The sequence below is a fragment of the Vicugna pacos genome, chromosome 1 (genome assembly GCF_048564905.1).
Source record: "Vicugna pacos chromosome 1, VicPac4, whole genome shotgun sequence".
In the NCBI taxonomy this organism is placed as follows: Eukaryota; Metazoa; Chordata; class Mammalia; order Artiodactyla; family Camelidae; genus Vicugna; species Vicugna pacos.
The window spans coordinates 42,400,582-42,424,311 of NC_132987.1; the positions used below are offsets into that span (position 1 = coordinate 42,400,582).

General features: G+C 44.4%; 1 non-coding gene across 1 annotated transcript; it reads left to right on the plus strand.

The window, feature by feature from the left end:
* The first annotated feature begins 420 nt into the window (after positions 1-420).
* Positions 421-587, plus strand: LOC116281508 (U1 spliceosomal RNA). The gene has a single exon (XR_004190963.1). It is a non-coding gene; the product is annotated as a U1 spliceosomal RNA (small nuclear RNA).
* The last annotated feature ends 23,143 nt before the right edge of the window (positions 588-23,730 follow it).

The following is a 23,730-nucleotide window of genomic DNA, read 5'->3' on the forward strand; positions in this document are numbered from 1 at the left end:
CCACCAGCTGAAGTTGCTCTCAGCCTGTAAGGTCCAGCTCAAATTTCATATGCTTTATAAAGCTTCTCTCGATTCCCCAGCTGAAATGAAACACTTTTCCCTTAGAGTTAGTAGGGCAGGCTGGTTGTACCTCTTTCCAGCTTTAATTTTAATCTTCCTTGGCAAGTCTGAATAAAAAAGCTTCTGGAGGGCAGAACCCAGGAATTCTGTTATGTTGGAATTTCTCTCCAGCTTCTTTGAGGTCAGAGTCTTGACCATAATAGATGCTTAATAAATTCCACTGGATGACTAAAAACCTACATATTCACCGTCAAGCTTATCCATAATGTGAAATTCTAAGTCTTTTCTATAGGAGGCATATGTAGACAATTCACACCGAGGACTCTTTGGGGAACTTTCCTCAGTCAGAAACAGTCATGGACACTTAACTCAGCAGGCAAGATACCAGACTCACTAAGGTGGTTTTCCCAGGGCGAGCCTCATACATTGCACTCTGGATGTGCTGACCCCAAGGATTTCCCCAAATGTGGGGAGCTTAACTGAATAATTGGTGATAGTGAGGGACTATCTGTTCACACTCTCCCCTGGGAAAAAAAAGAAACAGTTATGGAGATGATCCTGTTGGTTCCATGATCTAGACTCTACCAGTCTTGTGTGTGTGTGTGTGTGTGTGTGTGTGTGTGATCTCTAACTTCCCACCAGTAAGGCATTGTGGGCACCCTGTTTTCACAGCAACATTGCTTCCCTTGCCAATGATTGCTGCATTGAGAAGTGGTGTTTCTTTCCTTCTTTTTCATTGCAATATTGTCTTCTCACATTGGCATTCTACCTCATGCCCTTGTCCATGGCCACTCAGTAGGAGGGGTGGTAGGGAAAGGGTGGGCCACTGGAGAGAGGCTGCAGATGCAATAGAAAGAGAAGGAGCTTACAGCCAGAGAATCTGAGTTAGATCTCACCTCCGCTCCTTACTATCTTTGTGGCCTTAAGCGAGTCACTTGACTCCACTGTCCCTTCAATTTTCTTATTTGTTTAAAAAAAAAAAAAAGAAAAGAAAAGGAGACAATTAGAAAGATAGAAAAGGGTGTAAGGATATTGTACAAGCACTGAAGTGTGAATAGAGCCTAGTAGCACATCACAGGAGCCCAGTATCTTCGTGGCATGTTTTGTGCTTAAAAAAGCAGTGCTGTACGAGTCCCTTGGTCCATAAGGGATTACTGGCACTCTTGGTGTCATTATCTAAATGGTCTTGATGTGTTGCCAGAATGAAAGAGTCCCTTGGTTCCCAAACAGCTTCTTCAGCCTCATCCCATCTGTTTATCCTGGGCCTTAATAAATCCATGAATGAAAGGAGGGTTTTCAAACTTGATGATTCTCATCCTGTCTCATGTGAAAAATCAAGGATAATAACTCTACCTTTCTGGTTCCTGGGGAGAAAGCCAGACTTTACCAGGAAGTTGGGAAGGCACTTACAGTCTCCTGACTTTCCAGGTCACTTATGCGACAGCTGCCCACTCCACTTCATGGTCAACATATGAAACATCCATGATCAGAGACCTGGACTCTCACTGTCAAACATGCTCTTTTCTTCTTTTACCCAATAAATGTGCTGAATTTTATGAAAGAAGTCTGCAACGTCCTTTGAAGGGGTAGACATTGTATGCAAAACTTTGTTCTTCTGTCCTGAGTGGGCAGAAAGTATTGGTTTTATCAGATTTCACAGGAGTCTAGAGATGCCCATTTTCAACAACTCTCTCCTTTTTTTGTTCATAGTAATTGTGTAAGTCAGGGTTGTCCAGAGGAAAATAGAGAGAAAGAGAACCAATAGGATGTGGGATATATATTGGTTCTCTTGCTCTATATATGTTATTATAGATAGAGGGAGAGAAACAGAGACAGAGTTATTTAAGGAATTGGCTCACACAGTTATGGAGGTTTGATGAGTCCAAAATCTCATGGGGTGGTCTGGCAGGCTGGAGACTCAGGGAAGAGTTGCAGTTCAAGTCCAAAGGGAGTCTTCAGGCAGAATTCCTCTTTGCTTGGGGGAAGTCAGTCTTTGTTCTATTAAGATCTTCAGCTGATTGGATGAGGCCCACCCCCATTATGGAAAGTAATCAGCTTTACTCAAAGTCCATCCATGTAAATGTTAATCTCATCCAAAAACACCTTCACAGAAACATCCGGAATAATGTCTAACCAAATATCTAGGTACCGTGGCCTCACTAAGTTGACACGTAAAATTATCACAGTAATATAAAACAGCAAGCAGCCGACTGACATGAGCTGTAGCGTCATAGGAACTAAAAAGAAAGCTTTGAGAACAAATCTGCCCTCCCTATCTTGCAGATAAGAAAACCACAGCTCAGAGATCACACACCTGTTTAGCTAGAAAACTGAAACTAGGTTTCAGATTCCGGACTCTTTCTGTGACTGCCAGATTTCGTATTGGTTATTTAATTCATCATGAGGTACAATTTAATGTCCTTCCATGAAAATTAGACAGGGTCAAGTTTAGACTTGGGTTATCTGTGTGGCAACTGCTAAGCAAATTGCAGTTAGACCAAAGTTTTCCTCTTAGCCCAATGTAAAAAGAAAAATGTAATTTGAGACAATAACAAAAAAGGAGGATGGAGCTTGATAGGAGCAGAGCTACAAAAGAATTGAATACAATACAATTGAAGCTGAATTGGTATTAACGCAACCTAGATTGTTATATATTTAAGGTATTAATTGTAATCTGCTTTTCTGAGGTCATCCAAGTCATCCATGGAAGAAGCCAGTGAGTAAATTTCCTGGGCTGGAAGGATTTTGTCTAAATGTGTAAGAAAAAATTTATGCTTCAGTGGAAAACTATGCCTGCCTTGTCTAAAGCACACATTCTGGGTTGTCTGATTCTGATTCCACGGGAGCTATTTTAATCTGAAAACTGCAGATGACTGATAGCAATGCAAACCAATTCTTATTTATAAATATGCAAATGAATTCTGTCCAGGAGAGGGACGACCCTTCCCCTCCTCCAAGAAAAGGGCAGTTTCGCCTCCATTTGCACATTTATTTCAACATTCCTTTGCTCTGTATAAATTTGGTTCTAAATCTGTGCTTCCTTGACTTCTTCTTTAATCCATTTATAACGTCTGCCTGGTTCTCTCACTTAATTAATGAGTCAAATAGAATCTTTACCATGTGTTCATTTTATGGCTCTAGGAGAGTCATGATTTTGCCTTTTTTTGAAAATTATCCTTTAATGAATGTCACATCTTTCCCAGCACATAAAAGAATGCTCTGCTGAATTAAAATCGACCCTCTGCTCAGCATCCATTCAGCTCCACTCTGCTCTAAATCTTCACACTAAAACAAAAGTTCAATTAGGTTTTCACAGGGTTTGCTGCATTAAAATCTGGGGGGTGAGGTGGGGGAGGTGATCAAAGTGGAAATAGAGATTCTGACAGCAAAAGAAAATAGACTGAGGAAGACATGGATGAGCACACAGATTTCTTAACCACTTAGTAGAGGATCTGAGAAATTAGGCTGAGATGGGAGGTGGTGGAGAATAGGATAAATAATGGCTCAAAGCAATTGCCTCTGAGTCCCGCCCAAATCATCACTTATCCCTCTAATGAGCGGTTTTCCTCCACCCCCACACTCCACAGCAACTCCTAAAGTGGGTTATTAGCAAGTGTTTTGGACTCCATTCATCTCAGGAACATTTTAGTCAGCACAGAGCCTGGGCTCTACCCTCTCCTTGGAAACAGCCAGGGAGGACGTCCAGAACTCAGGGCAAGTTCTCAGGAAGAGAACAGAAAAGTGGAGAGCTCTCTGTCCTCCTGTGTTCCCTCTGTAGCCTGGATCCCCACAAGCTTTCTAGGCATGTTGGGGCAAAGAGGGGGAGGCAAGGGGACGTGCAGGACATACTCCCCAAGCTAAACCCAGAACCACCCTCCCTGCCTTGCTCGGAGGATTCGAGCTGCTTCCACATGGCCTCTGCTATTAAAGTTTGCCTGTTGTGTTTGTCCCTGCCAGGTCACTCTGTGCTCCCAGCTTCTCCATGGCCTTGCTGGATGTCTGTTGCCATAGCTACTACTTTTCCTAAAGATGCCTCCGCCGTCAGCATCATTATCTGTTTGGCTTCTTGCTGGAGGGTCCTGCTGCTCATTCCTTCCAGACTGTAGAGTTTTCATTGACTCCAGAGGATGCCCCGTAACTCCAACTCCTCACCATCCTCTCTGATGAGGAGTGTGGGTAAAGCTTCTGGGGCTTTACCGTCCTTTACCCTAACTTACTTTGGCTATTCCGTCCCCTGTGGCCACATCAGCACTCTAGATCCTCATCTTCTCTTTTCTGGGACATGCAACAGTCTCCTAAGCATTGGATTTTGTTGAGGGAAACAAGCCCCAAAGTTCTAGCGGCTTAACACAAGACAAATGTATTCCTTGTTACTAGGTTGACAGGGAGCTCTCCCTGACACAACCTTCCAGAAACACTGAATGATGAAGACTCATTGCTGCCTAATATGTGGCCTCCAAGGGTTCTGGACCTTGAGGGGAGTGGGGGAAGGTGATGGAGAAACCTTCCCATCAGAGTCGAGCTAAACATTGCCTTTCCCTTTATGGAGGGCACTGACACTCCAGTCAGAAAGGGGAACGAGAATGGACGAACATGCGTGGGAGGCCCTTCTGGGCCAAGCCTGGGAATGGTACACGTCCTGTCTGCTCATTCTGTCAAAAGAAACCCAGTCATGTGGCCACACCTATCTGCAAGGAAGTCTGGGAAATGTAGACTATGCTTGTGTCCAGAGAAGGAAGAGTGAGTTTAGGGGATCAAGGGTGGTCTCCACCGTAAGGCTCCCACCTCCCATCTTGTTCCCTTCCAGTCCTTTGTCCCAGCTCCTCTTCAGAGGCTGAACATGGAGAGCCTCCCAGCCAGTGGGTAACAGAGCCAGCACCAACCCGGGTTTGGCTGATTCCAGACTCCACGTGCTTCCCCACGTCTCCCGTCTCCTATAGTAGCTTTCCGCATCCCATCTTCACCTCTCCATTGTGTTCTCCTCTTTAAATCTCATCACGTTCTCCCAACTGGGGCGGAGTCTTGGGAAGGGGAATAATCCATTTGTGTGTTGTTTTTTTTTAACCCAATGTGAGCCTGAGTGTTAGTGTGAAAATCGTTTTCTTTCCCACATCTTCTCAGCTGCCTTGCTTCGCCTCCTCCGCTGTGTTCTCAGCTTTACAAATCCCCAAGCTGTCATCGATGGCATGAGGCAAAGTTTAGCTCCGCTCCAACAGAAAGGTCTCCCCATCGCTGCCCCCGCCCTGAGGGCCAGGCCTCCCCTTCTGCCGCACTTCTTGTCTTCTAGTCTCTCTTTTTTCCCGACCTCTAGTCTGTTGGTCATAGCAAGTCACAAAGCCAGTCCAGAGTTCACGTGGGAGGGGAAGTAGATTCCACCTCTTAGCAGGAGCGCCGGCAAAGAAATTGTGGCCAGCCTTGACTATCCACAAATACGGTACAAATGAATGATAGTGAGAACGGGCGTCTGCACAGGGCTTGGGAATTGTGATAGTTTTTACAAACTTTGTCTCCTTTGAAAACATTGGACTTAAAAAAAAAGTTAGACTTTATTTTTACTCCCATTTTTCCAAATGAGGAAAAAAAAAAAAAAACCATGGCGTAGTGGAGTTAAGTGACTTGCCCAATATCGCTTGTCTAGGAAGTGACCAAGTGGGGGCTTATGTTAGGTCTCCTGTCTGTCTGATTTCCTGCTTTTCCTTCTCACTGCTTAGTTCTAGCCCTAAGGAAACATGGAAAGGATTCCTTTGATTTTCCACTCACATTTATTTTGGCAACCCCCAAAACAAAACAGCTAGAGACACTGAAGAGCTATGAAAAACAGACTGAGGGAAAAGATGAACTAAAACATACATTTATGACCCTAAATTGTGACTTCTAGGCTTTACTAAAACTGTGTTGAATAAGTTAAAGTAAGAGGCAGAGCCCTGAGAAAGCTATTAACTACTGCGTGGTATGAAAATGGTTTTCACTTATCAAAGGAGTGATTACAGACATTTCAAGGGTGGATCTGGGCGAGGTTTCCTTTGAGCCAGTGACTGGCAATGTTAGGTCCCACTGTACACATCTCAGTATGTTATTCTGAAATAGCATCTTAGTGCCCAGAATGGGGCCATGCCAGCCACTTTAGCTGATGGTGAGAAAAGAAGGAAGAAATAAAGGAGGAGGGACAGGAAGGAGGCAGGAAGACATGGTGAAGCAGCTTAGAGAAGCCCAGGTCTCATCTAGCTACCCGAGCACTCTGCCATCCCCAGCCACAGTGCAGGCAGAGCTCTGTGAAGTGCTGCCCGGGACATGCTGGGGCAGGTTGCTCTGCAGAAGAGGACCCAGTGGAGAGGCAAGTGGGAGCTGAAGTCCAGCCTGGACTCCACTTTGCAACCAGGCACTGCGAACAGACTGTGCCTACTCAAGGGGTGGGGGGAGTGGGAGGGAGAGTTTCCTGCTTTTGTTTCTTTCCTCGTGTCAGGTACATGGAGGAGGTGCCTTTTTCTGATTGGTCACAAAGGCACCTTAGCTGATTACTGCAAAGTAGGCTTCACTTTCATAAATTAAACAGCCATACTCTGGCGCTGCCCTTTCAAAAACCTGTCCTCCCTGACCTCGGCTCTCGTGTGGATCACGCAGTCAGTGGCCTCGCAGCACGGAAACCTGCCCAGACTGGTGTGGGGGTTTTCCCCTGGCTGTTGGACAGGTCACGCAGCCCCTCTTCCTCCTGTTCCTGTCTGAAATGAGGGAGCTGGACCAGGTGACCTTAGTGTCCTTTCCTGGGTATAACATGCCATGGCTCATAATTCTGTGAATGACAGTAAGTCGGGGAGTGGGCAGACTGGAAAGGCCAGTCTGAGCTTCTCTCTGGGTAACTTCCCTTTTTATGTTCTTCTGTCTGAACATACTGTGGGCCCTACCTAACACCTGTAATCAGAGAAAAAAGATTTCACCTTGAGATAAGATAAAGACTAGTAAATACAAGCAAACAGCAGGTCTCGTCCTCTCCCTCAGTGCACTTTCTTATCTAAACACACACATGTACATGTGTGTGCAAACAAACATGTGCATGCATGCGCACACACAGATGTACACACATACACACGCTGAGCTGAGGACAGAGCTTTCCTCATTTTCAAAGCGTAAGCAATAAGATACAGTTTCCTAGATGTAATCATTTAAATGCACTCCAAATGTATTTCTCTAAAACCCAGAAGCAACTGAAGTGCAGAGGATCCCTGCCCAGGGCATTTCTATTTACATGTCTCCATATACAATTTTTAAAGGAAACAGTTCATATTAATAAAGGAGTTGGTTTGTCTTCCCAGCTCTCTCCTCACAGTAAGTGCTAGCAAAAACCTCATAAATCATTCCACACCGCCCAGACTCGCCTTTGCAACACAAAGGGAGCCCTACTCCATTTTGAAGCTTTCTGTTTATCTCCCTACACTTAATACATTTCCATTATTTATATTTTTCCTTAAAGCAAATGGTTCCCCAGTGGCCCGAAGCAGGCAGATGGATGCTTTATTCTTTGTGCCAATAGATTGTAAGGGGTGGGAGAGAGAAGCGTGGAGGTGGAGAGGGTGGGTGGAGAAAACCAGACTTGTTGGATTATGAAATGCATGGAAATGAGGGAGAGGGGAATTTGGGGGCAGGGAGAATAAAGGGACCGATCGATACTGATTTGACACTTATCTAGCAAACCACCTGCCTCTGTCTGCTAGAACGTCCACCTGGACATCCCACAGGCACCTTGATCATCAGTTAGTCCCCAAGTGAACTTATTCCCCCTTGCTGCACGGACATGCCCTGCCTGTCCCCCACACAGTAAACAGCACCCCCATCCGTCCAGGGATTGCCTGTGTTACCTCATTCAATCCTCACATCCGTCCATGAAATAGAAATGATCACTCCTAGAGAACAAATGAGGAAACTGCGGCTCAGGAAGGCTAAAAAGTAAGACAGTCTGCTAGGGCTTCTGTAACAAAACCCCATGGACTGGGTGACTTACACAGTAGGACTTGATCTTCTCACAGTTCTGGAGGCTGGGAATCTTAACACCAATGTGCCAGCAGTGCTGGTTTCTCCTGAGGCCTCCCTCCTTGGCTCACAGACGGCTGCCTGCTCTCGGTGTCCCACACGGCCTTTTTCCCTGTGCACCTGAATCCCTGGTGTCTTCTCCTCTGCTTGTAGGGACACCAGTCCTTTTGGGTCTGAGTCCACCCACATGACCTCGTTTGACCTTAATTACTTCTCTAAAACTCTATCTCCAGGGATTCGGAGGCATAGATGATATAAAACTGAACAAAAATAAACCAGGTCTTGGCACATTTACAGTCCAGTACTTACTCAAAGTATTAAATTTACAAATAAATGAAAAAGGTATAATCAAATACAATAAATGACCACTGTGGTGAGTATGTGGAGGTGAAGCAGAGGTTGGTTGTGTCACAGGAGTGCAGCAGAGGGGCAAATCTGGTCCAGGAGGTTGTATGGATGCTGTGATGCCTCCTGGCTCCCCCTGTAGGACAGATGACTCATTCTCCCGCTACCAGTGTGGGTGTTGCAGGCTCTCTGTTGAGTCCCTCTGCAGAAATTGCCTTCAGTCAAAGAAAGTCTCCTCACCCAAAGTGCCCCCTCCCACGTCCAGTGACTGATCCCTGTTGGGAGGAGGGGGCATAAAGATCGGGCCTCCCCCTTACCTTCTATGCTCAAGATGGACAACTCTGAAGGGCCATCCCAGCTCTAGGGTAACCTTGGAACCAGCTCAGTTCTGGACTGCAAACACATTGCAGTTCAACTCCTCCCTCTGCCCAGTCTCCTGTCGTTCCCTACACATGCTGATCCCGAAGACACTCCCAATGGACTTGCTTAATGCAAATCTTCATTTCAGATTCTGTCTTCCTGAAAAAACAGAATTTGTTTGCAAGGGCTGCCGTAACAAACGACCCTGGGCCAAATGGCTGAAACAGCAGAAGTGCACTGCCTCGCAGGTGCAGAGGCTAGAAGTCTGAGATCAGCGTCAGCAGGGCTGGTTTCTTCTGAGGGCCAAGGGCCTCTCTCCTCCGCTTGTAGATAGTTTATCTTCTCCTATGGTTTTCCATCTTGTCTTCTCTCTGTGTATCTCTGTCCAAATTTCCCCCTTGTATAAGGGCACCAGTGATTCTAGATTAGGGCCCAACCTAAGGACTTCATTTTAACTTGACTTTTGTAAAGACCTTATCTCTAAATAAGGTCACATTCTGAGGCACTGGGAGGTTAGGACTTAAACATATGAGTTTGGGGACCACAATTCAACCCAAATACCACTTAACGCAAAGGTTTTTCTGGGAGGCAGCCTTTGAGGAATGGCTCTGACTAGATGAAAACTAGAGCAGTGGGCCGGGATGGTGAGAGACCTCCCCCCGGGAGAGGGGACATTCTACACTCCGGCTGAAAGTGGGATGAAGTAAGGACACAGCCAAGGACAGGAACTTGAGGTGGCCAGGAAGGGTCCTGATCATTTGTCCACAAGCCATTCACAGCGCGGCCCAGCTGGGCTGAATGCCAGGATGATACCCAGTGGTATCCTGGCATTTGCCAAGCAGAGGTGCTGTTCCTTGCAGAAGGTGGATTTGTTTCTGTGTGCACTGTGATTGAGGGGAGAGCTGAGTTTGGCTGGGTCAGAAGTTAGCCTTAGGCTGAAGCCAAAATATACCAAAGGGATTTTTGAGCTCTGCAAATAAGCAGAGCGAGGCAGGGATGAGGCTTAGCCATGAGGAGACTGAGTGGAGAGCAGTACTCAGAGGAGAAGCTGAACAAAACAGGACAATTTGTAACCAAGGCTGAGAACACTGAGGTCCCCTACCCACCCCAGCCCTGACGGCATGAACGGAGGAGAGGAAGGAGGGGACGGATATTGCCGTGTTTCCCCTCCTTCACAGTCTTGCCTTCTCCTGGTCCCCACAGAAAGGTGCTCTGACTACAAAATAGGGGCTTTTAACCATTAGGTAATATGGAATAAACTGTCAGAAGAGGCCAGACCAAAACTACTCGAATAAGAACATCACTATGTGAGGGGCCAGGTCTTAGCTTCATTTTATTCTGAGCCTTTGGCACATGACACACAGTCTGGCACATGGTAGGCCTATGAGGAATACTCGCGTGTTTGTCCCTCTGGTTGTCTAAGAGGGCATCCCAAGGACACCATGCATTTCCAGGTAAATCCTGTGAGTCTGTCATTCCCTACACGTGCTGGGAGAGCTGCCTCTGGAAAGGGGGAGATTATTGCAGTTCACTCTTTTTTCAAATCTTGTTAATGCCGATTTTGTTTCTGATGTATTATTACTACCTGAGGCTATTTACTAAGGAAACTGAGACTAAACAATGCACAGATCTTGGAATTTAATAGCTCTTCTCCAAGGAGGAAATCAAATTCTTTCTAAAAAAAATATCTAAAATACATGGCTTAATTATACAAAGAGGGCATACTACCCAGGAAGATGTGGATATTTTTAGAGCGTGTGTTTTGAATCTTTTATTTTTGGTCCTATCTTCCTGGCTAAGCCACATATTAAACTTTCCCTATTTTCTGCCTTTAAACCTTAAGCTTCTTGTGTCTTTGAGCAGGTTTGCTTAGAAGGATACCCAGAATGCAAATCTTCCCATCATTAAACGCTATACTATTTATCTAATCTATGGTTTGCTGGGTTTTGTATTGAGTGGTACTGTAATACCAAGAAATTGTCAGGCAAGCTGTATTATTCACTCCCAAAGGGGCAGTTCTCAGTAACTGAATTAGAAATAAATAGCTGGGGGCCTGTAGAGTGATTTTTGGTTTTGCCGCTCCTTTAAAAGGTGGCTTTAGACAACTTGGGCAGGAAACAGAGGTGAGGCCTGGAGTTCTCCCCAGGGAGAAAAAGTCTAATGGAAGTAGGAGTTGCTGAGAGCTCAGAGAAAGGGCAGAGGTGAGTGAAAGACACATTTAACACAAGTCATCAAAGGTGCAGGTGGCAATACGTGGAATCGATTGACCAGAACTGAGAACGTGGTTCAAGGAAGAGGCATGCTGGCTAATTTTTCACTGAATGTTAGATATGGACAATTTTACCTTGTTGAGTGCTGGATACTTTTGGGATTCCTGTAAGCATTCAGGAGATTTATTCTGGTTCATAGTTAATTCCCACAGATACAGTGTGATCCTTCTGGGTCTTGATTTTAAGGTATTGTGGATGGGACCAGAGCAGCATTTATTCTAGAGTTAATTTTGTTCCTCTCTGGAGGCAAAGATCTTTTTGGTACTCTGATGTGGAGTATGAGGTTTTCCATGCTGGCTGGTGGGATCCGAAACTATTGGCTGCTCTGTGTGAGTCCCAGCTATGTTCTCCACAATCATTTTGGTTGGTTCATTTACTAGCCCCTCCTAGTTTCACGTGCCAGTCAGTCTGAAGCTGAAGACAGTGGGGGCCTTCTGTAGATGTCCGAGGTTCTCTGTGTGTACAGCTTTCTCCTCTCGGCCACTCTTCCCTAGAACTCCAGCTGCCTTGGCCACCCTAGACTTCCCCCTTCATCGCTTCACACAGGGGGACCACCAGGACCACCTGCACTCCCCTGGCCAGGGCCGCAGCCTGGACATCCTCTGCAGGCAGGAACTGGGGCAACCAGAGCACTCGCTGTCTTTCATTGCTGGTGTCCTGTCCGTTGTCCTGGTTGTTTCTTACACTCTGTCTAGGTTATTTTTTTAGTTTATTTTTATTTTATTTTTTTCAGATGAGGGGGTAACATCTGTCCTTTTTACTCCACCTTTGGCTGGAGTGGACATTCACTTACTTTTGTGAGCAAGTCCAGAGTCAGCTTAGATCATCGTGTCTTGATAAAACGTCTTTATTCACAGCCAATTTCACTTTCTTGACACTGCCTCATCTTTCGGTTTCATTAATAATGGACAAAAAGTAATCCACAGGATCTCTGCTGATTCTCCTTTCTGTTTATTGTGATACCCTTCCTGAAAAGACCAGGGCTAAGCAGTAGTGTTTAAGTAATAAACCAGAGATTGAAGTGTCTTTAGTTAGACATCTCTTGCTTTCATTACTCCTTCTGCCACTGTCTCTATCAGCAAAATAGCAAAGATGAGAGATATGTGTTAAAAAAGACATTTTCAATTTATACTATGCCTCTGTTACAAGGAGGGTGCATTTTCTTGTAATTCAAAAAATAACAAAATACACAATAAATAATATCTGACCCACAAGGCCATCATAAGTATGCACTGAAATAATATGCATGCTCAGTAAAGTAGAGTTATAATTGGGCCCATCATTCCACTGTTCCAAGTACAGAGCAATCATACTCTAAACAGCCAGTTCAGTTTCACAGATAATAAAAGTGTGTCTTCCATAAAAGGTCCAATTTGCATTCTTCACCTTCTTCAATGCCCTGGGAGTATTCCTAAGGACCCAGTGAGGTTCTGCAAGAACTGTTTGGAATTCCTTAAAAGCGTATGGACGTCGCTGTGCAGATTTCCACTGAATGATCTTTGATTAGGCAAATCTCAAAAATGCTGGTGAAGGGAGACTTTAGGTTAACTTTAAAGTGGGTAGGGGCTTGATTCGTGAGAGTAACTCGTTGAGGAGAAATGAGGGACGGAGGCTCTACAGCCTACTTAGAAAGGAAAAAATATCAACTTGGTGATGAATATTTACTGCATGCAATTAATCTTGAACTAGTTACTGCCTCTCATTCTTTGAATTCCTGGGTCATACCCCACTCAGTTTTCTTCTCCATCTCAACTCCTGACATAATATTTGAACAGGTATTAACAAATGTATGGCTCTTTCCTCCACCTATGGGCAAACATTGCGAATTTACCATGGTACTCTTTCTATCTGACCCTTAAAATGGGCTCAGAATTCTCAACACAACGGTCCCAGCAGCCAGAATATTCCATCATAGTTGGCATAAAATTGGAAACCTCGTTACCGTCTGATGAAGCTTTCAACGTTCATTTAAGAGATTCATCCAACAATGTAGCCCTGCAGTTCCTGGACCTCCTTATTTTAGTGACCTCTTCTCCACTTCAGGCACCCACTCCCACCCCAGAAACTGTCATCAGTTGTAACAGATGTCTTAATAACCTTCCAAGTGACAACAGTCTTCAGCCTTTTCAGTGCTCTCATGATTCCATGTCTGCCCTTGTTCTTTGATCATGGCACCTCCATTTTATCCAGAAGTTCCTTTCCTGGCTTTTCTTGCCAACACTGGATCCCATGGTGAGAGCCTAAACCAGTCTTCGCCAGCATCTTCTAATTCCTTGCCACCACCCATTCCCCCGTCTCTTGCTATACTCATCCAGCAAAACACGGTACCTCTCTAGTGCTGCAGTTCTTTTTCCTTCTCCGAGCAGCCGAGCGCTGGTGCAGACAGTCCTGCCATCACACAGATTCATGCACCAGCAGACTCATGGCTTCGACCCTCAGCCAGGCTCTCAGTGTTGCCCTTGACTTTGATCAGTTCCTTCGTCTATTGCTCTCAGTGGCTCTTTCAAATTCTCTCCTTCCTCTTTAAGGCTTTCTCAATCCCTCCGTTCCCAGAAAACAACCTTGTCTGTTCCATTACTGAGAAAAACAAGGCAACAGTATTTTTCTGACCCCTTCCATTTTCTGAAGTTTCCCTGCCGATATATATATAGTAATGCCTGCCCTTACCATCAATATGATAAATGGCACTGCCACATTTACTGCTATTATTCTCAAATTACTGTTCTTGCCAGAGAATCCCCAAAGCCTTGATGATTGAGTCTGCCCAAATTCTTCCTACCAACTTCAGCTGGACCTGGATGGCTACCCACAATGCTGGGATCTGCTTGGGGCAGGTTTACCTCTTTTGGGTCCCCAAGGCTACTTTAGCACCCTCTTCTGAGAGAAGGGGGACCCTCTGATTCTCAGCTGATTCTCTCAGATCCTCTCCTTTCCATTCTAGAGCTCTTCCTTTATGCCCATCACTGAGGAAGTAAGCCCCTCCCTGTGACAGCCCATCCTGCGGTTTATAGCCCTGGACCTCATCCATCAATTATCTTCTCTATTACCTGCATTTTTCAGTCTCTCCCTATTGTATCCTTATTGAAGTCTGTCACAGCCTTAAAAATAAAACAGAATAAAAATTTAAACTTCCTATCCAGTGAAGGTACTTCTTCATCATTCTCCTTCCTTTCATCAGAAAACTTTATGCAGGTCTTTACTATTAGCTTCCATTTCCTTAAAATCTATCTTTCCTAACCCCCTAAAAATGTGGCTACTGCCCCCACATTTTTTCTTAAACTTCTTTCTTGAAGGTTAACAGTAAGTAACCTACAAAGACCAGAGTCTCTCTCTGCTATTTTCCACCTAAAACCCACACTAAAAATCTGTAATTTTTTATTTTCCTCTTTTCAAAAAAAGCTTTTTTTTACTCTAAAATAACATATGCATACAAAAATGTGCACACCACATAAATATAGAACTTGATGGATTGCTGCCATGCACCCACTGCCCAGGATAAGAAATTAAACAGTGCCAGGATCCCAGGAGTGGGCTGTGACCCTCCCACTCCCTATCCTGCCCTCCTAAAGGCAACCACTGTCTTGACTTTTATGTCAAGTACTTACTTGCTTTTCTTTACACTTTTACCACTAGGGTGCCTCCCTTTAAGAGTTAGTTTTGCCTGTTTTTGAACTTTACATAAATGGAACCACACAGTATAATGTTTTTGGATCTGGCTTCTTTCACTCAACATAACATTTGTAAGATTTATCTGTTTTCTTGTACTTAGCTATAGTTTATTTGTTTTTATTGCTCTTATAGTGTTCCACACTATATACCACAATTTATTTATCCACTGTGCTGTTGATGGCCATTTGGGTTGTTTTCAGATGGCGGTAATATGACTAGCGCTGCTATGAACATTCTTGTATAAGTTCTCTGATGCGTGAGCACACATTTCTTTTGCAGATACGCCTCAGAGTGAAAGTCCTGAGTAATAGATTGCATGTATCTTATACTTCAGTAAACAATGCCAAACTGTTCTCCAAAGTGCTTGTTCTAATTTACACTCTCACCAGCAATATGGCAGCTTCCATAGCCCTAAATTCTCACCAAAAGTTGGCATAGTTTATTTGTTTTAGCTACAAAGGTCAAGGTGTACTTTTAATTTGCTCTCTCATAACTACTAATTGGGAAGTTTCACACGTTGGACATTTGGGTAAGTTTATTTTATGACATACCCCTTCAAATCTTTGCCTGTGTTTCCCTGTGTTGCTTTCCATTTTCTTCTTTATTTGTAGTACTTTTTTATAGTCTCCATCATATCCAGCATTGTGTGTTGCCAACATCTTCTCTACTCTGTGCCTTGCATTTTCACACTCTTAATGGTTATTATTGAAGGATAGAGTTTTTAATCAAAATTAAATTGCTTGATCTTTTCTTTAAGGCTAGTCTTTCGATCTCCTAACCCTTACTCTTGAAGTCCTTTCTTCCCAAGGTTTCTGGGACCCTGTGTTTTCTCAGTTCTCTTCTCCTTTGCAAGGATCCCTCTCAGTTTCCTTCATGGGCTTTTCTTACCTCTGGCATCTTCAGTGTGGCTCTCCCCCTTTGTAAGGTGCTGTCTTCTGCCTCTTTGCTCCACACTTTTCCTCCTCAACTCTCACGTCTTGGAATAGCATCCCTCTCCCCAGCACCACACCAGTGTATCCAAGGGCTAAGCGGTTCAATTCAACGATCAGCTCCACAACATGTGCAGAGCAATTTCTCAGTAACAGGCATTATACTGGGCGCTGGGGCTGTTAAGGTGAATACCACACAACCTATTCCTTTGGGCAAACCACTGAGTAAAGATACTCATAATCTGGTCACACTCATGTCTCATATAGTCCAAAATCATCAACCCCCCACCCCAATTTCCCTACATGCTCTTACTGCCAAGAGAGTGGCACCATCATCCATCTAACTACCCAAAGTACCAGGGTCATCTTGGACTCCTCCTTCTTCTTGTGCATCCAACATCCAGTGATGTGACAAGTCCTGTTTGGTTTTTTTGGTTTGTTTTTGAAAATTATGTTTTATTCAGTGGACAGACTGAGGACTTAAGGCTGGGAGACAGCCTTTCAGATAGCTGAGACTGTTCCCAAGTCATGTTCATTTTAATTCTACCCTTTAAGCGTCCATCTCTTTTTCCCACTTCCGCTGGTGGCCCTCACATTTAGTTCCTCACTCTGCCTCCCACAGGGGCCGAGTTGACGTCCTCACTAGTATCTCCACTCCCAGTCTCTTCCCCTCTCGCTCGCCGGCTCCATGTTCACTGGGTCATTTTACCTTGGGCACAAGCCTTCAACAACAGTCATCTGAAGTGCTGTCTTATTCCTCCTATTTCCCTGAAATCTGAATCTTTAAGAAAGAAAGACTTACTCATTCTATCAGCTAGCCTGGACTTCGAGGCTCTCAGTACTCCTCTAAGTGCCCTGATTTGATTGACCTGAGCTGAAACAGCACACTAGTGTGGATGACTAAGGGATAAAACATATAGCTTCAGCTCTCAGTGTCATGGAGGCCAGGAGCACCTGAGAAACTCTCTCTGGCCCTTGTCAGAGATCCCAGAAAAATCCTCTACCTCCCAGTTTTATCACATCCTCCAAAACTTCATGATTCCAGATTATCTTTCATCAGGATCTTTGTTCTCTGCTGAGAAAATGATCAGGATAATTCATTCATGTTGTTCACTTAGTCAGAAATCTTCCATGAAAAACTCCCCACAGCCTGTCACTCAAGCTCTTTAGGATCTGACCCCAATCGACCTTATCAACTTGATCTCCTACTTAGCATACCTACTGCCAAGTCAGAGGTCTGGCCATGCCCCTCATGTGCTCTCTGCTCTCTGGCCTTGGATCAGGCTGTCATATCTGCCTACAAAGCCTTCCTGCACCATCTCACCATGTCCAAATCTTACATCTCCTTCAAGTCCTGGCTCAAATGCCCCCTCTTCCGTGAAGCTTCATTGAGGTCTCCAGCCAGGAACACTTGCTCCTATTCCAGACCTCCAGCACTTAATTGCTACTTCCGGCACCACCGATCATTCTCCCCTTCTGCTGAGTACTGTAGTTGGCTGTTTACATATCGCTTGTCCTCTCAGACCACAGACCTGTGTCCTCCTCATCCTGGTGTTCCTCGCAGCCTTACAGAATGCTTCCTGCAAGGCAGATGTTTCGTATTTATTGTATGATTGAGGTATTTACTGAGGACATGTTATAGGCAAAGCTCAGTGGTAGGCACTGTAGAAAAGACATAAACAAGTATTATCCCATTGCTTCTCAAAAAACTTGCAATCTAATAGGCACTTACATAGATACTACGTAAATTAACTGTAGTGAATACTGATTTGTTATACATTTCATAGACAAGGTTCAAAATACTGTAATGTTAGTCCTGTAAACTAGTCTTTTTCATCTTATAAAATGCATAGAATCCTTTCAAGGGAAAAAACTATTACAAGTCACCAGCATTCACTTGAACTACTTTTATGATACCTTACCTAAATAGGAACGAAGTATATGAGTTATAAGTATAGCTCTCGATACCTATAAAATCAAAACACATTTATAACTTGTAATCAAGCAAAATAATTCTATCAACTCAGCCAGACCACCTTTAACCAGTTAGGAGGAGCTTGGTGAAGAGTGAGCTGGGGTCACAGAGTCCTTTGACTCCCAGGTCTTCCTGTGAAGGCTTCTGCCCATTGAACTGCTGGTTGGGAACATTCATTCCTGGGAACTGGAGCTTCAGGGTGGGGTACAGCAGAGTCTGTACCTCCACTTGGAGCAACAGGTGAGACAGAGAATGGCAGAGGCAGCCAAACAGAGGACACCCTCAAGAACAGGGATTCCAGAAACTACAAAAGGTTGAAAAGGCCAGGATGGATCCCAGGAAGCATATGAAAGGAGTGCTCAGAAGAGTGGTCTTGGAGAAACTTGACTTCGCTTCTTGCTCTGTGCCAGGGTCTCTGCTAAACACTTGCTATTCATTTCATGAACTGATGAGGTACTCAGCGCTGTTACCCCAATTTTATAGATCAGGAAATGAGCACTAAGGAAGTTTCCTAATTGGTCCAAAAATCACAAAGCTGGAAAGTGAGGGTCTGAATTTGCAGCCAGGGTTGCCTAACCCCAGATCTGAACCTGTGACCAAGACACAGGACCACCTCTTGGCTGGCCTCTTGGCCCCATATACTTGTTTCCATTTGTTTCAAACAGCAGCAGGGGAACGTTATCAAGAAGGTAAACTCCAGTCACTCAGGAGAAAGCACTGAGCATGCTCTCCAGAGCAGTGCAGGGGAGAGGAGGAAGGAGAGCAGGGTTGCATGTATTTTAGAGGGAGCCTAGAGTAAGGCATGCTCACAGGGTCTGAATCTCAGAAGGAGCTCCTAAGAGTTCTCTTGGAACATTGGTTTCAACTCCAGATATCTTCTAAACTTGTACTGTGTGCCTAGCCTTGCACTTAGTGGTGGTTCATTCAGAATTTTTGAACTGCCCCAGAGGTTATGACAGCTCTGATGATGTGATGAGCAAGGTGAGTCGAATGTGTAAAACAGAGACCTGGGGTTGGATAAGCTGGTGTTTACCAGAGCCATTTAGGGAACGGGGGAAAGCTCTCCCTGAAGTAGCTGGTGCTGACACCCATCTGTACCTTCACACTGAGAACAAGCTCGGTGATGATGAGTCAGTAATACACACTTATATGTTTCCTAAGAGCATGTATTTGAAACCTACTGGGTACATAATAACTTATGCAGATTCCAAATAAATAGAAGGCATGGTCCCTCCTTTCTCTGGTTGTTGATGATACAGCTGAGCAGACATAAAGAAGACTTAAGCTGACCGAGCAACACAGACATTGGAGACTCAGAACGACACCAGCCACTCGCAAACATTACTGTGCGCACAGGCAAGGCTGGTTGTGGATGATGTAATGAGCTAGGCAAAGGAATACTGGTGTTCCCCCCTACTCCTCTTCCGAATCTTTCCCTTGCATCCCAAAGCTAGATTGGAAAATAGAAATCTGATTAAAAACTCATTCCCTTAGATTTTTTCAGTTCTAGGGGACCCAGAATGGGCTCACTAGGGTGTTAAGGGCTTAATGCCTAAGTATTCTAGGAGCCCCAAGGGATGAAGAGATCAACAGATGTTATCTTTGAGAATAAGGACAGTATGTTTGGGTCCCTATCACCTGGAGCAGTGTCTGGCACACAACAGTCGCTTAATAAATGTTGGTTAATAAATCAATGCATGGTGATAAAGGGGCTTCAGAAGCTCAGTGAAAGTAGCATGGTGGTCAGGTGGGAAGGGGGGAACTTGGTAGCAGCTGCCCGGAGCTCCTGCTGCCCCACAAGACACAGGGCTGCTGCAGATTCGCATCAGGATGACTGGGCTCCCCCAGGGACCTCGTGCTGCAGCCCTCCTTTTGGAACAGGTGCTGTCCCGCTCTCTGATTTCGTCTGGAAAGTGGAAAAGAAAAATGAGATTTTGCCTGAAGCCATTTTTCGAAGATGAGAGAGAACCGAGTCATTCCTACCTGTCACTGCTGCTTGTTCAGTTTGAACGAGCAAGATTCAGGAATGAGCAAACCGTTAACGTAAAAACATAAAAATCAATATGAAATGCAAACTCCTGCGTGATGTTTTGAAAACATAGTTTGGATGAAACTCAAAACCAGTTTGCATTATCGTTTATCTTGTTGTCCCTTTTAGCTCACTTAGCTTTCTACTGGGAGAAGGTACTCAGAAATCTACTACTAGCCAAAGATTTAGAAAGTAAATATCATGCCTTCAGTGAAAAGGAATTTTGAATATAAAATAAGATATGACAAGATATCTTTCCTCCTTTAGATGCACAAGCAAATTTGCTCTGGTATTTATAGATTTCCTAACCTGTGACTCCTGTTCCAGGAGAGAGCAGCAGCCCACCAGGGACTTGCTCACGTGAAAAGGGCACTTATTATATTAACTCAATTAGATCCACATTAGAATCTGTTCTCCATGTGGAAGAAGCCGAACAATAGTGCATAAAATCACTGTAATTTGAGGTCTTGAGCAGCGTCCTAGGTTTCAAAATGACTCACAGGAAAATAATGAACAGCCCAAAGCTCATGAATTCAGACAAAAATAAGATCTCCATAATTCTTTCAGTTGTGTAGGGTAATAAGATTTTAGTAGTCGCCAGAGAAATAATGAAATAATGACTAATTTATGATGTTTGTGACAGAGAACAAGTGGGGAAAATGGCCCACAATTCTCGAGTCATTTGGCAGGAGCTCGTGACACATTGCCAAGTAAAAGTGGGGATTTCAAACCATCATCAAATGTTACAGAATTCTTTTTCCTATTTACTCATTTCCCTCAGAATTTATTGATAACATTTGAATTCTTACACTTACATTGTCAATGGCAAATAATAAATCAATTTGGGGAGCAATGATAACTACTCATCCTTTGCATATATAAGCAATGTATACATGTATATATATACACACACATATATGTGTCAGATTATATGCATGTGCATGTATGTCTGCATTTTTCTTATCGCATCCTCTTCTGAATGCACTATGAGGACAAATTGTCCTGGGAAGTCTCAATACTGTGGAAAGATATACATGGAGTGCCACAGTCATCATTTTATTCCACTTTTATTATATTCTCCCCCTTGGAAACTTCTGGAGGAATTAGCTATGCAAACTCAGAATATTAAGAAATTGCTGGTCAGAAATAAATGGCCATAATGAAACCACTCTACTGATGAACTCTGGCCTTCTTCATAGTTTCCTTTAATGAAAACAAGAGAGTCGCATTAATGTGTTGGCTTTGCAATTTCTTCACAAATGAAAGAACCCTCTTTTCTTTTCCCTCCAGCATATCTGAGATTTCTGCATGCCTGGCACCTAAATCATTTTCTGGTTGAAATGAGTACAGGCAAGTTCTGAGACCATTCTTTCCAGGGCTATCACAAGAAAGAAGTGATGACCCACATGAAAATACCCATTTTCAGATTTGCTTATTTGACAATGATAATGATTGTGATAGGCTGAATTATATTCTCCCAAAAGATATGCTGCAGTCCTGACCCCCTGGTACCTGTGAATGTGACCTTATTTGGAAATAGGGTCTTGCGGATGTAATTGGTTAAGATGAGATTGGAGTAGGGTGGGTCCTAAACCCAATATAACCAGCATCCTTAAAAGAAGAGAAGAATCATGGACACAGGGAAGACAGCCGCAGGAAGACAGAGGCAGAGACTGGAGTTATGTTGCCACAAGCCAAGGAACACCTAGTGGTACCAGAAGCTAGAAGAGAACAAGGAAGGATCTTCTGGTGGCTTTGGAAGAAGCGTAGCCCCACCAACACCTTAATTTCAGACGTCCAACCTCCAGGACAGTGAAAGAACAAATTTTTGTTATTCTAAGCCACCCAATTTGTGGTACTTTGTTACAGCAGTGCTAGGAAATTATCATAATGGTTATTATAGCAATAATATTAATAACCATAGCAGCATCCCATATACTGAGAATTTTTTCCATGTGCCCATAACAATTCCAAGTACTTTTAATTAATCAGCTAATTCCCTGGTCTTATGGTAGTTCCTATTTATTACCCCTCATTTTCCAGATGAGGAAGCAGGCATAGAAAGCCAAGGAAAGCCTGACTGAAGTGTGCAAGGGGAAAGTTGCTATCACGTAGATGAAATAAACGACCTGAGCAGCCTTCAAGCGTAGGCATCTTTCCAGCCCAGGCCTCCAGGGTGGGGTGGGGTGTCCCGAGATGTCTCCTCTGGCCTTGATTTTGCAATAAACTACCCTGCGGTGTTTCATGGGTATCCGTTCCCTTATCTGTAAAAAGAGGGGACTTGATGATCTCAGAAGGGCTTCCCCGCCCGAAATCTCTAAGATGCCACTCAAGACCTGTGACTCAAATGGTCAAATCGTGACAACTTGCAAGGGTTTCAGAGGTCCCCTAGAGTTGGGTCAGACACTGCATGAGATTGGCCGTGCAAATTCTCACGGCACAAGGCTCTGGTTTTCCACTCAGGCGCATGGGCCCTGGTCATCTGGCCCCAGGGCCTGAAGGATCCACAGGACATTGTAATGCAGGTGGCCCTGCCCTGGTCAGTGCAGGTGGTCGTCCGTCCTTTGCCACGTGGCCCTCGGTGGGCAGTTCTCAGCTGTGGGGGAGAGCCTGGCCACGTCAGGAGGCAGGGACTTTCCCAGGGAGGCAGCAGGCACAGAGGGCCTGATGAGAGCACGTCTGTGAAGCTTCTAGATTAGAATTCTCTTGAAAACAACGTCTGTTCAACCTCTTCATTTATTTCTAAACCTATTCCAAACATCACTTCAGGTTCACTAAACGCTAACCGGTGAAGCTCTGGCCAGTCGTGGCCACACCTCCTGGTAATGCCCATTTGGTCTCCCAGCCAAATTCTAGTACCAGACAAATAATCCTCAAATGTGGTAAACACAAGAATGCCTGAAATTCATCACCACGGCTGTGCTGCAGTGCTGGTCCCTGATCCGGGCTCTGCTCCTGTGAACGCCTCCTCCCACTCACTCACCAACAGCTCAGCCTCGTTGATGCCTCAGGGGCTCTAGCACCAGCTTCTTTGTATCCTGACCTGACAGAGTTAGAGTACGCTAACCCCATGTTTAAAGGGGTAAAACCTGTCAGGTACGAGGCATCTTGGGGTATAAACTAGACATAGACAGGTAGACTCCTGGAGCAATACTTGCAGATTGAATCCATCCTTACGTAGTTTAGAAACAGCATCATCGCAGTTGCAATAAGTTAAGATAATGTCATACTGGAGTAGAGTAGGCCCCTAATCCAGCGTGACTAATGTGCTCATAAAAAGAACACCATGTGAAAAGAAAGATACACACATAGAGGGAAAATGATGTGAGGAGATACAGGGAGAGGACAGCCAGCTGTGAGCCAAAGAGAGAGGCCTAGAACAGACCCTTCCCTCGCAGCCCTCCGAAGGGACCAACCCTGCTGACACCTTGATTCAGGACTTCCAGCCACCAGAACTGTGAGATAAGACATTTTTGTTGTCTAAGCCACTTCACCGGTGGTACTTTGTTACATGGGCCCTAGCAGAAGGCCACAGTGGGATATCAGTGAGGATTCATGAGTTATTGCACATAAAGCACTTTCAGTGCTCTCTGGCTCTAGATCAGCAGCATACAATTGAAGGCTATTATAGAAAACAAGCTTGTGGTTACCAGGAGTGGGGTGGGGGATACATTGGGAGCTCGAGATTTGCAGATACTAACTGTGATATATAAAATAGCTGAACAACAAGTTTCTACTGGGGAACTATATTCAGTATCCTTCCAAAAGTATTAAAATAGGGGAAAACAAAATAATTGGCACCTATGAAAATATGAAAGGAGTATCTGTATGTCCCTGTATGACTGAAGCATTATGCTGTACACCAGAAACTGACACAGCATTGTAAACTGACTACGACTTTTAAAAAAATTGAAGGCTGTCATTGTCGTTGTGGTTGTTGCTGTCTTTATGAACGCTCTAGACAGCTAGTAAGTGGAGCAACAAGGGGCTTGTTGGCTCTTTCAAGTACAAATCCCACATTTAGGCCCCAAAAAGCGTCAGGATGTTTTCTGACGCCCTCTTGATCAG